We start from the raw sequence: 12,680 nt of genomic DNA on the forward strand, positions 1-12,680 counted from the left end.
TATCAGGCCAATTGTCTTGTAGTGTTCTCGTAACTTCTGGCCATAGATCTTCAATTTTCCTGTATTGTTGATTAGGGTCATGTAAAATTGCAGAATGAAGAACATATAATTGTGAAGGATCTCCCATTAAGAGTTCAAATTGAGATACTGTACATTCAGTCCCGAGGAACCTAAAGAGTGGATTTGTACAATCCGCGGCAAAAAACCTGCAACTTGAGGATGTAAGTTTATTGTGAAAGTACGCCTAACAGCACAGGAAATGAACATACCGTCTAAGTGGAACGAATCACGCCAGGATAAACCTCAGCCTCCTCCCATGCACACTTATTTTGGAGCAAAAGACTTCGTCATTTCACAATAAACTTATATGTTCATGTTGCAGGTTTTTTGCCGCGGATTGTACCAGGAGTGGTGAACGGACGCACCTTATGCCGTTGGTACGTAAAAATTCGTGCCAGTAACACAACAAAGAAAACTGAGAATCATGGCAATCGGTCAATGGCATGTTCTGATTAGTTTCTGAGCAGCAATGAAAACGAGCAGTTGGAAAAGTATTCGTTCAATTGCAGATGAATTAATCCTACACCGTATCACTGTCGTTCGACACATCTGGGCAACAGGTAAGGTGTAAAAGTTGGACTCATGGTTACATGAGTTGACACCCGCCAACCTGGACTGTCGTGCAGTGCAATTCTCTGTGTGTATGGAATAACCGTGACGGTTTCCTTATCGTATTGTTATGTATGACAAAAAAGATCTGCTATGGCAATCGTACAACAGTTTTTGGATCGTGATCAACGTCCAGGGATGGTTTTCGAAACTGATTGAACTGCAGGTTTTGTTGTTGCTATTTTTATCCATGCCGGGGTTCATCCGTTGACGTCTTTCCTCCATCGAAGTAAAACAATCACTGCGGAGCGTTATAACATTGTACTCCGAGAAATGCACTGCAAACTTAACCGCAAGCATCTAGCAATGATGGTCAACGGACAGTGTGTTCTCATTTTCATTTCAATTCACACCCACATATGTATTTCAATGCATATTTCAAAGGACGACGCAGACTGTCCACGATTTGCAGTATGAAACTCTTCTCCACCCACCGTATTCTCCTGATATCTCTCCCATCAATTACCACTTCTTCTAGTATCTCGGATCACTTCTTGGCAGGGGAGACTTAACTGACCAGTCGGTCCAACGTATGCATGACGATTTTCTCACAAACTGAAATTTTTTTCGCCATAGAATTCAATAGTTGGTTGGACGATAGGAAGTGATAACTTAAGCCTGATAACACTAACTTACCTGGTATTATAAACTCTTTCACCTCTGAAAGTGACATGCGTCTGTTGAACATTTCAGTCGCACCAACCCACTGTTAATAATGAATCTTCGATCTCTCCGTAACATTATATTTTTCGTTTGACTGATTGATTACTCCTTTTTGCGCCGACGTGATATCCACACTTTAACGCTAGATCAAAATACGTTAGTTCTAACCGGAAATCGGATTCGGAACCATGTACTTTAGTCGCTTAGCCACAAAGAGGCACATGGGGCTTTTAGTTTCGATTTCGTTAGGAATATTGCGAATACGCGTATAGTCCTCCCCTGCTTGACTCGCGACTAGCACGTGTGCCTTTCGTGCACGTAGTCTCAGGTTTGATTCCCGGTGGGAGCACAAAAATTGATTTCACAAGTTTACACTTCCATTAATCATCCGTCTCCTTTGATCTAAAAAAAAAGTAATCGTGGGATGTTAGTTAAAGTAAAAAAAAAATTCTCACTTTCTTTAAAAGTATACTAAAGAAAGAATAAGCACCGTCACATAAGGTAATAATCTGTAACCCAAGAAATTTAATGAAATATTATAACATGTTCTCACGTTAGTAAAAAAAATGTGTCACGCTTTTTCGTTGCAGCTCTTTAATAGTATTTTACTCTCCTGTCTTTTCTATTTTTTTTTATTTTTTTTTTTAATATTAATAAAATGGTACGACTTTTGGATATACCTTCTATACTATACCTTCGAAGTACTAGTGCTTCCTGCATCTAAACATAGAATCTGTACTTTAAAAGTAGGACCGCACTCCTTACTTACAAGGGACGGACATGAACGTGTCATCAGGACATATGAAGCAAACCCAGCCCATTCAGTAAACATAACAGAGATATGTTCCTGCACAAAAAAAAAATAATGTCATGGACAACGGAGTAAGTCCCTGGGGCCTATTAACCCGGTTAGTATGAAGAAAATCATAGACTTGCAGTGAAATAGCTACTGCATTAACACTGTTCATTGGAAAGTCATGGATTTTCGTTCTCTTCAGCATGAAACAAGTTTTCCAGAGGTGCTACGTATTGAAGCCCATAACATAGATGACGGTTATGGGGCTTCGGTTTTCCCGTAAACAGGGAATAGGAGAATGGGGAAAATTCCCTCCAGAAATCCCTCCAATCAACTATGGACCCCTCATAACAATACACGCTTTCCCCCTCATGCCTATTCTATCAATACAAAACTTGGTACACACATTTCTTATCCCTATAGTATTTTTCGAATACATTTGGATTGTGTGCATTTACTCGGAGCATTTACTCTAGAGAGGTTCAAAGTTGATGGGAGGAATTTCTAGAGGGAATTTTCCCGACATTCTCCCAATTTTTCCTGTTCAAGTACGTTATGGGCTCCAATACGTAGCACCTCTGGAAAGCAGGTTTCATGCTGAAAAGAACGAACTATAAACCATGACTTTTCAATGAACAGTGTTGATGAAATAGCTATTTCACTGCCAATCTGCGATTTTCTTTATATTAACCGGGTTAATGGGCCCCAGGGACTTACTCACTTTCCATGGCATCTAATTGTTTGTGCATAAACGTATCTTTGTTATGCTTATCAAATGTCTGGTTTGATTGGATGTCCGGATGACACATTCATGTCCGTTCCTTGTTAATATACTCTCAAAGAAAATACATTTTTTAACATAGTAAAATTTAAGTCGTCTAACTGCATAATTTGATAACCTCGATAACCTTTTCTATTCTATGTAGTATGGCAGCGTTTCCCAACCGGTGTGCCGCGGCACACTGGTGTGCCGTGAATGGGCCGCTGGTGTGCCGCGAAGAATCGAAACAAAATTATTAATTTTATAGCAATCAAATTGCAAAACGCAGGGAAAAATGTATATTTGTGTTTCACATTACTATGAAACTCTATTATGAATCTACAATTTTAAGTTTCATACCGGGTTACTATCAGGGGCGGATCCAGGGGGTGGCGATCGGGGCGATCGCCCACCCCCCAGAAGAGGAAACTTTCTTACTTTATATATATAAATACAATCTATCCCAGAGTTTGGAGCCCTTAAAAGTTGCATTATGACAACCCACCGCCCCCCCAGAAGTCGGTCCTGGATCCGCCCCTGGTTACTATTCTGTATATTTCTTATGTTGTAAAAAGTATTTGTTATCATTGTTCTGACCATTATTGCTTCTTTATTGTTGCAGACTATTTCGTAACTTGAAAATTTAAAATATCATTAAATCCTTTCGACAAATTACCTACATTTGTGTTTTAAAAGTAAAACAGATTTGTTTGTTCGTTCGTTATTTAGTGATCTTCCTTCTTAGTAGTAGGTTGGATCCAGTTTTTAAAAGAGAAAGCGTATTTTTAAAAACCTGAGTCCAATATTTCATTGCAATTTTCTATTTTTAAATTAGAATGAAATATAAGCATTACGATTTACCACGAAAAAAAAAAAACAGTGATAGAGCTTTCTTTTCTGTGAGAAGAAGATCAATAATCACAGAAAAAAATACCACTGTGTTTCATATTTACAAATAATAATATCTAAAAGTGTGGCGCGAGAATCCAAGTAACACCCGTAGTGTGCCGCAAGTTGAAAAAGGTTGGGAAACGCTGTAGTATGGTCTAAGATTGCAAACGTTCCTGTGGTGTGTACGAATTTCTACCTTATTCTTTCCTGCCCTTCTCTCTCTCCTGTCAGGGGCCGCGGTGGCTCACTGGTAGACGTTCACTTCCGGTGCACGAGGTCCTTTGTTCGATCCCAACTCGCGCCAAGTGAGCTTTGTAGTGGACAAACACTGTGTGCATTGCTTTTCCTGGGGTTCTCCCATTTCCTCCCACTTTCTTCATTTCACCATTTCATTCACTCTCCTCGTCACAGTCTCCTTTAGCACACACACGGCATAATTGTGGGACGTCAGAAGAGTTCATTTCTCTCCTAGCTAAATGGTCTATTCCTGGTGAAGTACATGTACTTAGAATCCCGTATCATATAGCTCCAGCTTAAAAGTACTAAGCTTTTGCCTCTTTTCTTTTTCAAACTAAAACTTAAGCACATAAAGGCCACAAATATAATTTATGTCAAGACTATATAATACTGTCTTTCATGCTTTAAATAGAGTATGAGTTTTCACTTGGCTTCGGTAAAAAAGTTTATTTGATTCTGAAATTAAGAAAGTATTTATTCGCATCGCGTATAACATTGGGTGCTAAAAAGAATACATGTTTACATTAATGTCTGGTTTCACACTCATTTTGTTGAGTATGACATCTACTTGCAACACAGTACTTACGAACTTGGAGGCGGAGGTGTGTGTGTGTGTTATTTAAAAACCTTATCACAGTTACATCACCGCTTCTTTTACTAACCACTCACGCTCTTGCTCTACGCGCTGTCGGCCACTTCTCAAGGCAAACTTCCACAACATTATAGTTTAAATTTGCTTCCGAAACACTTGAAACATGCTAATATATGACAGAACAAATATGTCATCTCTATCTTTAAATATGAAGTGAAACTTTACATTTTATACTTCACAACTTTCCTTTATACTCCATTAAACTCAATACTTCCACACATTATTATAGTGAACTCACGTTACTACAAACTTATATTACCAGTCTGTTATTAATACGACCGTTATTTGCACTAATACCTACATTTTTCGCCGATAATTTGTAGTTTTAGTCGATTTCACTACCGGATATTATATGCAGGCTTTCCGCTTTAAACCTGTTCTCGAATTCGAAACGGAGATGAACGAATGGAAGTCAACTTCCGCATATACGCTTGGGCCATCTGTTAAATGGTCAATTGCAAGCATAAATGAGATGTGTCTTGTGTACAAGATTAATATGTTGACTGTTCAGCTGCGTTGTACTCTGCACACGTGAAGTGCAGACAGCTATAAGCATTTCAAAGCACACGCGGAAATCCAACAGGGAAAATTTTCAACACATCGTACAATATTTAGATACGACAAAACATACAGTTATTTTGTAGACAAAATATAATGTTTCCGTTAGTGTGAGAAAATCCAACACGAAAACATTTTCAACATAACTGTAATACCGATACTCAGATACTACAAAACATGAATTTATGAAGGCAAAACATTACCTAAAAGTCATTTTTCGCTGTGACCAGTATTAGGTACAAACACACGAGCAATGAAAGATTTTTTTTTTTTTTTGCATGAATGTTTGTCAAAACCAATATTTCAAAATACCATCTCGGCATTCATCTGGTGAAACTAGAGAAAAGTCTTGAGAAATGTAACGAACGTGGCATTCGAATTCTCACCCAACTACTAATCTATTAAAGTTTGTTGTATTTCAGCATTTGTAGATTTCCACTGGTTGTTGAATGGATTTTATGCAACTGTACGTCCAGTATTAAATTATAAGACATTATTTCTTTTACAAGATTTTAAATAAATTAATGTACTGCAAAGATGATTTGTGAGATACATGGGTACAAAGCTACAGATACCCAACACTTGTGTGAAAACTACACCACAGTAAATTGACAGATTGTGCACACATGTTCTTAATATAAAAACTGAAGGGGAAAAATAACTTTTTTGTATGATTTATTTATTTTTGAAAATTTTTCAAGTATAATTGCCCTCATACAGTGACTATTCTTAATTCGAAGCAGCTCATACGCTTACAAGTACGTGTAGACAGTAGAAGTGATGTAGAATTTGGTGATAATGACGGAGCCACGACTGGGAATCCCAGATGGTTAATTGAGCTTGTTCAATCTGGAAGTACTTTCGTTTCAATTGGTTTTGATGAGCGATTTCTTTTCTTTTCTTTTTTTTAAGTATTTCTACGTAAATTATATTTTAGCTGCATGTTGAAAATATTTAAGATCTTTATAAAATAGTACGGGATTTGGGGAACGTCATACGGAGTTTCCTATGTTTAAATAAAACAATGGAATTTCTGTAGTCAAACCTGCAAACCTCAGCCAAACCGGGAACACACATTACATGTTCTCTTGTAAACAATTTAGGAATGAATCGGTCCGTTGTTTTCTTATAATGTAGAGAAAACTTTAATTCTTTGCATAGCACTGAAAACAGTTCAGAAGGTACTGACAAAATAACGTTATGAGGTGTGTACACCAAATTTTCATGCCCTCTCCGCTGATCCAGTCGCTGGTGCGCGTACCTTTGATGCAGGGGGATCCCGGGTTCGATTCTGAGGGAAAGCATTGAACGCATTACGGTGATTCGGATTCCATCTTAAACTGTAGGTCCACATCTCATATAGCCTCTAAGCTGAAAAAAGACGTTAACCTCGATGAATAAACTAATTTCTCTTGGCGCCTGCAACAGCTATTGGGTGTTTTATAGTTACTAATGAAAATTGTATATATCCTCCTATGCTTTTCCTTTATTTAAATTCGATATTCCTCTGACGGACCAATACAACTATGAATGGAATTGTACGAAGCATTCCTAAGCGATTAACAGACGTACTTAATGAAAAATAACTGAACAAATTGGAAATGGGAGATCTAAATATATATTGTACAGTGTTACAAAGAACTAAAAAAGAACGGGTATTTTATTCATGTATGTATGGTTTGTATTCGAATAATACGTAAAGTTTTATAAATTCAAAGCTTATAGTAATAGGGTCGTTGCATCAGTGCCGTAACTTGGAACTACTTCTGGAAGGGTTAATATTTGGATCCGTATAAAAATGTTAAGTTCTCCCCCCTCCCAAAAAAAAATAAATAAATAAAAATCTTAATTAACATTTTTATAACTTCTAGGGCCCCATTTTGTGTTTTATTAAAGTATGGACCAAGGTTTCATACCGTAAAGGTGCACTGCAACGCAGCACAAATAATTCAATAACTAGTTATTACTGCTATCGCAAACTATAATGCAAACTTTGTGTAAATTGTTACGAAATGAGGCCCTATATTGCATTTATGTTTTTATCTTGATGAAATATATTTTCTTCAGATGATGCACAATAGTTTAATTATTTTGAGTTCTTTTGGAAATGGTACGCTAAGTCCATTCCATGCTGAGCTTTAAAAGTTAAATCGAAGGTAAATATTTGACACAACAAAAGCCTTCCAAAACGAACTTTTTTTTTTTTTTTTTGAAACCCTAAAAGTAGCCATCTTACTGCAATGGGCCCAAATCGTATTTTTGTTTCAATTAAGAGGTTTTTATTTTTAAGAGGTGAATTTATGAAATCCTTCATTTGCACATCCATGTTCGTATCATATTATATGGAATAAGAAACTATTATCTTAAAGAGATCCCCCCCTCGAACTTCGGAGAACTTTAACCCTTTTCAGTAGAGATGCAAGGGCTCGGAAAAAAACCGGCTTTTTTGGAAAAAAACTCGGTTTTTTCTGCTTTGCTTTTTTGCTTGGGAAATTTTGGGCTTTTTTTCAAAATACTGCTTTAAATTGATAAAACAGACTTTGTATCGCTTCTCTATAACACAAAAAATCATTTAATTAGTGGTTGATGCTGATAATAATATAAAACATCGAAAATAAACTATGAATTTCGAAAAAATATTTCAAACAATTTTTCTTCAACATATTTACATTATGAATTCCACAGGATTAACCAATGTATATAATAAGAATTTTTTAACCTCCTATATACAAAAGTAAGCAGAGTTGGCAAGAACCGTGGTTGTTTTTTAAAATGCCAAAAACCCGTTTTTTGGGGATGTTTAAACCAGGCTTTTTTGACTTAGATTTTTTGCTATATGTATTTATATTACATATTCACAGAAATAAGTTTGTTTCGCCTTGATGTTATTATGCAACAGCGGGGTTATGCCGGAAGAACTCCCATAAGCTTAAAGAAGTGCGGTCAGTAAATTTCTTAAGTTGAGAATCTCCCGCCCTAGCCATTGGGAAAATCCCGTCATTACTTGAAATGTAAGACAATAACGGGAAAATCCTGTTATTGCTTTGCATGTAAAATTTAAAGGTCAACGTACCATAATCAGTACGCTAAAACTGAGGTATTAAATTACAAATTTAGTACCGGTACGTAGATATCATTGAAAGTCCAATCCAAGCTAATGTTGGAAGCTACGTAGGCAATCGATAAATTTTGCCAATTTCTATCAATATATTTAAGCAATATTGGCTTCTTTATAAAACAACACGCATTTAGGCATGCAGAAATATACAATTTGGTTTGTTTCGTATATTTAGGCTTAACATCCTTACGAAATACCGAGGTTATCAAGGAGAAGACTTTCGCTTAAACTGACATCCGAACCGCTACTTGGGTTACGCATGAAAGAAGGTTTGTGGTTCGACCGAGAATTGAGCATGGGACACCTTGATTAAAAGGTGAAAGGGAAATAAAACTATTGCAGGTGGTTTGATATCTAGAAACGTTACCATGAAGTTCACACGATTCGCATTTTTCATTCTTTTTATTTTTGTGGTTTAAACCAGTTATTAAAAAAAAAAAAAAAAAAAAAAGTTGGTGTAAACCAGCCAACCCTAAAAGTAAACACTTCTTTTTAAAGAATACACAAATAACTAGCAAAATAGTATGTAGTATTTTTACTTCAAAATATTCCATACCCTCTTTTTGAAACAAAATAAAATTAAAATAAAACATAAGTGAAATACTTAGATTTATATGATACACTTAAAGGCTGCACATCTAGAGCTTTTGGTTCTGTATATTCTTGAAATTCTACAGTTAAGTTTTATAGAACCACCATCACAGTTTACCCAATCCTCAAGTTTTCTGAATTTTTAACAAGAGGGATTCAACATATCATTACGGAACTCCCCCTCAAAAAAAAAAAAAAAAAAAAGACTACGGAATATATTTAAGTTAAGCTAAATACAACTGCACAACAAACATGACTGAGTGATTAGCTTTTGCGCTTCTATCGGGAAGTCCGGGATTCAACCAGCATTCGACCATTCTGACAAAGCTTTTCTTCATTCTATCTGTGAATGTAGAAATAGTGCGTGTACTGTGAGTTGGGCGACTTCCTTTTTTATTGTTTTTAAATCGTTATTATTACTAATTACCAGCAGTGACGGTTTTGCGAAGGTCCGGGGAGCGGTCTTTCGGGCTGAAGCCCGTTCCCCAAAGTTACGGAATGTCTGCAACAAACGAAATATCTATTATTTATGCCTTTACTCATAAACTTTAAGCTCCCGTCAAATAAAAATTACGAATGTTTAAAAAAACTAAACATTAGTAAGAAACCCTTCCCAAAATACTTTTCCAAATCCGCCACTGATTCTCAGTATAAAATGATTTTTAAAGTTGTATCCGGAAGATTATTGCTAAACATATAAACGAAACGAAATATTAGTTATGCCTGTACTCATAAACTTCAAGCACCTCCCAAATAAAATTAGGACTTTTTAGGAAACGAAACAATCAGAAAAAACCCTCCTAAAGTACTTTTATAAATCCGCTACTGATTATTTGTATAAATTGGTATTCAAGGTTGTGTCCGGAAAATTATTGCTAAATCACTTCACAGCTACAGTATAACAAAAATGTGGAAGTACGGTTTGACGGATATATTGAAAAACGTACGCTTTGACGGATAAATAGAAAAACGGTCAAGTTTAACTTTTGCGCTAGAAGCTAGAGTACTAAAAGCTCTTAGAAATGAAACACGGATGACAAACTAGAGAAGAAAAAAGATGTCGATAACTCAAAAGTTAAAATAAAGTTAAATAGCCTCTAAAATTACCCTCAAATACTACATTCTTTATGTTAGCTTTAATTCGTAAAACATGTGCTCCATCCATCTTGATGGTGAATTTCAGAGCGAAATATCACATTCAGGTCATGGAATTCTTATCTAACTATAGAATATACTATAAGAAAGCTATTTAGATAGAAAAATCATGAAGTTGAAAAAAGCCAAAATTTCCAAAATTCTCGTTTTTTTCCCAAAAAAGCCGGCTTTTTATGTGAAAAAAACCATCGATTCAAAAAAGCAGGCTTTTTTGCATCTCTACTTTTCAGATATGTTTTTTTTTTTTTCTTTCTTAGGTTTTTGTTGACTTTCAGTCAAGAAGGTACAACATCATCCCTAATTATCATAGGATTATGGTTCATACGTCGTTTTGTTCAGAATACAGTAAACTTTCAGACAGTACCACTCACATGTCCCTATCATGTACCTGAGGGGATTTTTTGAAGGGAAATCGGGAATTTTTGACAAAAAAACCTTCTTTAAGAGTTTGGTGCCCCCTGAGCCCCCCCCCCCTCCCCGGGTCTGCGCACAAACCTGAAAAAATCTTGAAAAATACTACGTAGTGTACTAATTACTTGTGACAAATTAGAATTTCCTGTCTTCAATAGTAAGGATGAGAAAAATTTTTACCCATGTTGGGAGAGCATCAAAAACCCCCAAAATTTCCCTAAAATGCACCCTACAACATTTAAAAATTTCCTGACACGTCCGTAATTATTGTAGGATGATGATTCATGCGCCGTTCTCTTGAGAACAGAGTAGGCTTTCAGACAGTACCACTCACATGTCCCTTGAACGTCCCTAAGGAGGGAAAAGTTGGGGGAAATAGGGATTTTTTGTGAAAAAATCCTTTTTCCCCATATTAAGGCCCTCTGGCGCGGCCCTGGGTAAACATACTGATTTGGATATCACTTGCAAAAAAAGTACTTGTGGTATTAATTACTTGTGACAAGTACCAATCTCCTATCTTCAACACTAAGGGTAGGAAAAAATATTTCCCTCTTCTGCGAATATCCCCAAAATTTGCCAAAGATCCTACAGAAACTTCAAAAATTCCCTGACACGTCACTAATTATTGTAGGATGATGATTCATACGCTGTTCTCTTCAGAATAGAGTAAGCTTTCAGGCATTACCACTCACATATCCCTCGGACGTCTCTAAAGAGGGAAAAATTGAGGAAAATAGGATTTTTTTGTGAATCCCTTTTTTTCCATTTTGGGGCCCTCTGGCGGGGCCCGGGGTAAACATACAGATCTGGAAATCACTTGCAAAAATAGTACTTGTGGTACTAATTACTTCTGACAAATACCAATCTCTTATCTTCAATACTAAGGGCGGGAAAAATATTTTCCCATGTGGGAAAAACGCGCAAAGCGCTCAAATTACAGTAGTAACAAAAAGGATATTACGTAAAAAAAATCCCTGACACGTCCCTAGTTATCGTAGAATGATGATTCATACGTTTTGTTCAGAATCGAGTAGGTTTTCAGAAAGTACGACTCAGATGTCCCTATCATGTACCCGAGAGGAGCAATTATCGCGAAAGTGGGATTTTTGGTCAAGAAATATCCCTTTTTTACCCTTTAGCCCCTCTGAACCCCCCTTCTGTGTTGAAGAAATCCGGGGAAAAAAATCAGATAAAAAATAAAGGTCCACTGATTTTTTGCGTAAAACTTCAGAAATCCTGGGTTAAAGAGAAGCTCACCAAAAAATGTTGAAGTTAGACCTCACTAAAAAAAGGGAATTTCTAAAGTGATGACATCATACCCCCTATGTTCCGACGCTCGGAAGCGTATAGACCCTTTTAAGGCTTTCTTCAATACCTCCACTCCTGTAGGAAAAAAAAAAATAGCTTTCTTAGTTCTCTTTTAATCGATTTTTGAAGACACTATCATTTCGTAATAGAAACTACGATATATCTTAAAAGGGTTAATGGGAGGGCAGTTCCTTCCCCCACATTACTTATGGCCCTCCGTTGTGTTCTTTTATTATTGTACCACTTCCACTTGTAGTAACATAATAGCTAATATTCTCTATTCCGCAAAAACTTGTAAAAACGACTGCTTCGCTCCTTTCTATTTTAAATTTCTAGATACCAAATTCAGAACTTAGTAATAGATTTACAAAAAATTTAGTCTCCATTAAGTGTAGCACTAAAACTTCCCTAATTTCTGAAATGCTGATTTTTTATTATTTCATAAGTGGTGAAGATCACTAACGTAAGTATAGTACCGTACCGCCGCGCCGAGAAGGAACATACTCAAAATTTCTTCACTGCCAGTGGAGAAAGAAGTCTCATGTGATGATTCGTGTAGAGCTAAAGCTTTTTATATATTATAATTTTCTTTCAATTCTTGTATGATCGCACATTTTCATCACTTAACGATGGCTGAATGACTATTCCCAAATACGCAACAAGTACTATTCCGAAGACAGAACAAACCACAACCAAAATTCCGGCAATAAATCAAATATGCAATAAACTATAGCACCATGATGTTATGGAAGTGTCTCGTTTAATACAGTGGGTGAGATATATTTACTCTCTAAGTAAATATAGCTGAAAACAACATTATAGTTATTCCAAGAAAAGAAGCCGAAAACAAATAACGATACCTATACAATGC

At 36.3% G+C, this 12,680-nt stretch overlaps 1 protein-coding gene across 13 annotated transcripts in view; it reads right to left on the reverse strand.

The window, feature by feature from the left end:
* The window catches only part of RhoGEF2 (Rho guanine nucleotide exchange factor 2), a 656,727-nt gene that overhangs the window by 575,798 nt on the left and 68,249 nt on the right, over nucleotides 1-12,680 (reverse strand). The window contains exon 1 of one of the 13 annotated variants that reach the window (XM_081725667.1): nucleotides 4,970-5,118. The exons of the other annotated variants lie outside the window; for them this stretch is intronic. The gene's annotated coding sequence lies outside the window, so the exon portion shown is untranslated. Of the gene's footprint in view, nucleotides 1-4,969; nucleotides 5,119-12,680 lie in introns of those variants that run through there. 13 annotated transcript variants of the gene reach the window in all.

Source organism: Thermobia domestica, chromosome 9 (assembly GCF_964235325.1).
Source record: "Thermobia domestica chromosome 9, izTheDome1.hap1.1, whole genome shotgun sequence".
NCBI classification, from domain to species: domain Eukaryota; kingdom Metazoa; phylum Arthropoda; class Insecta; order Zygentoma; family Lepismatidae; genus Thermobia; species Thermobia domestica.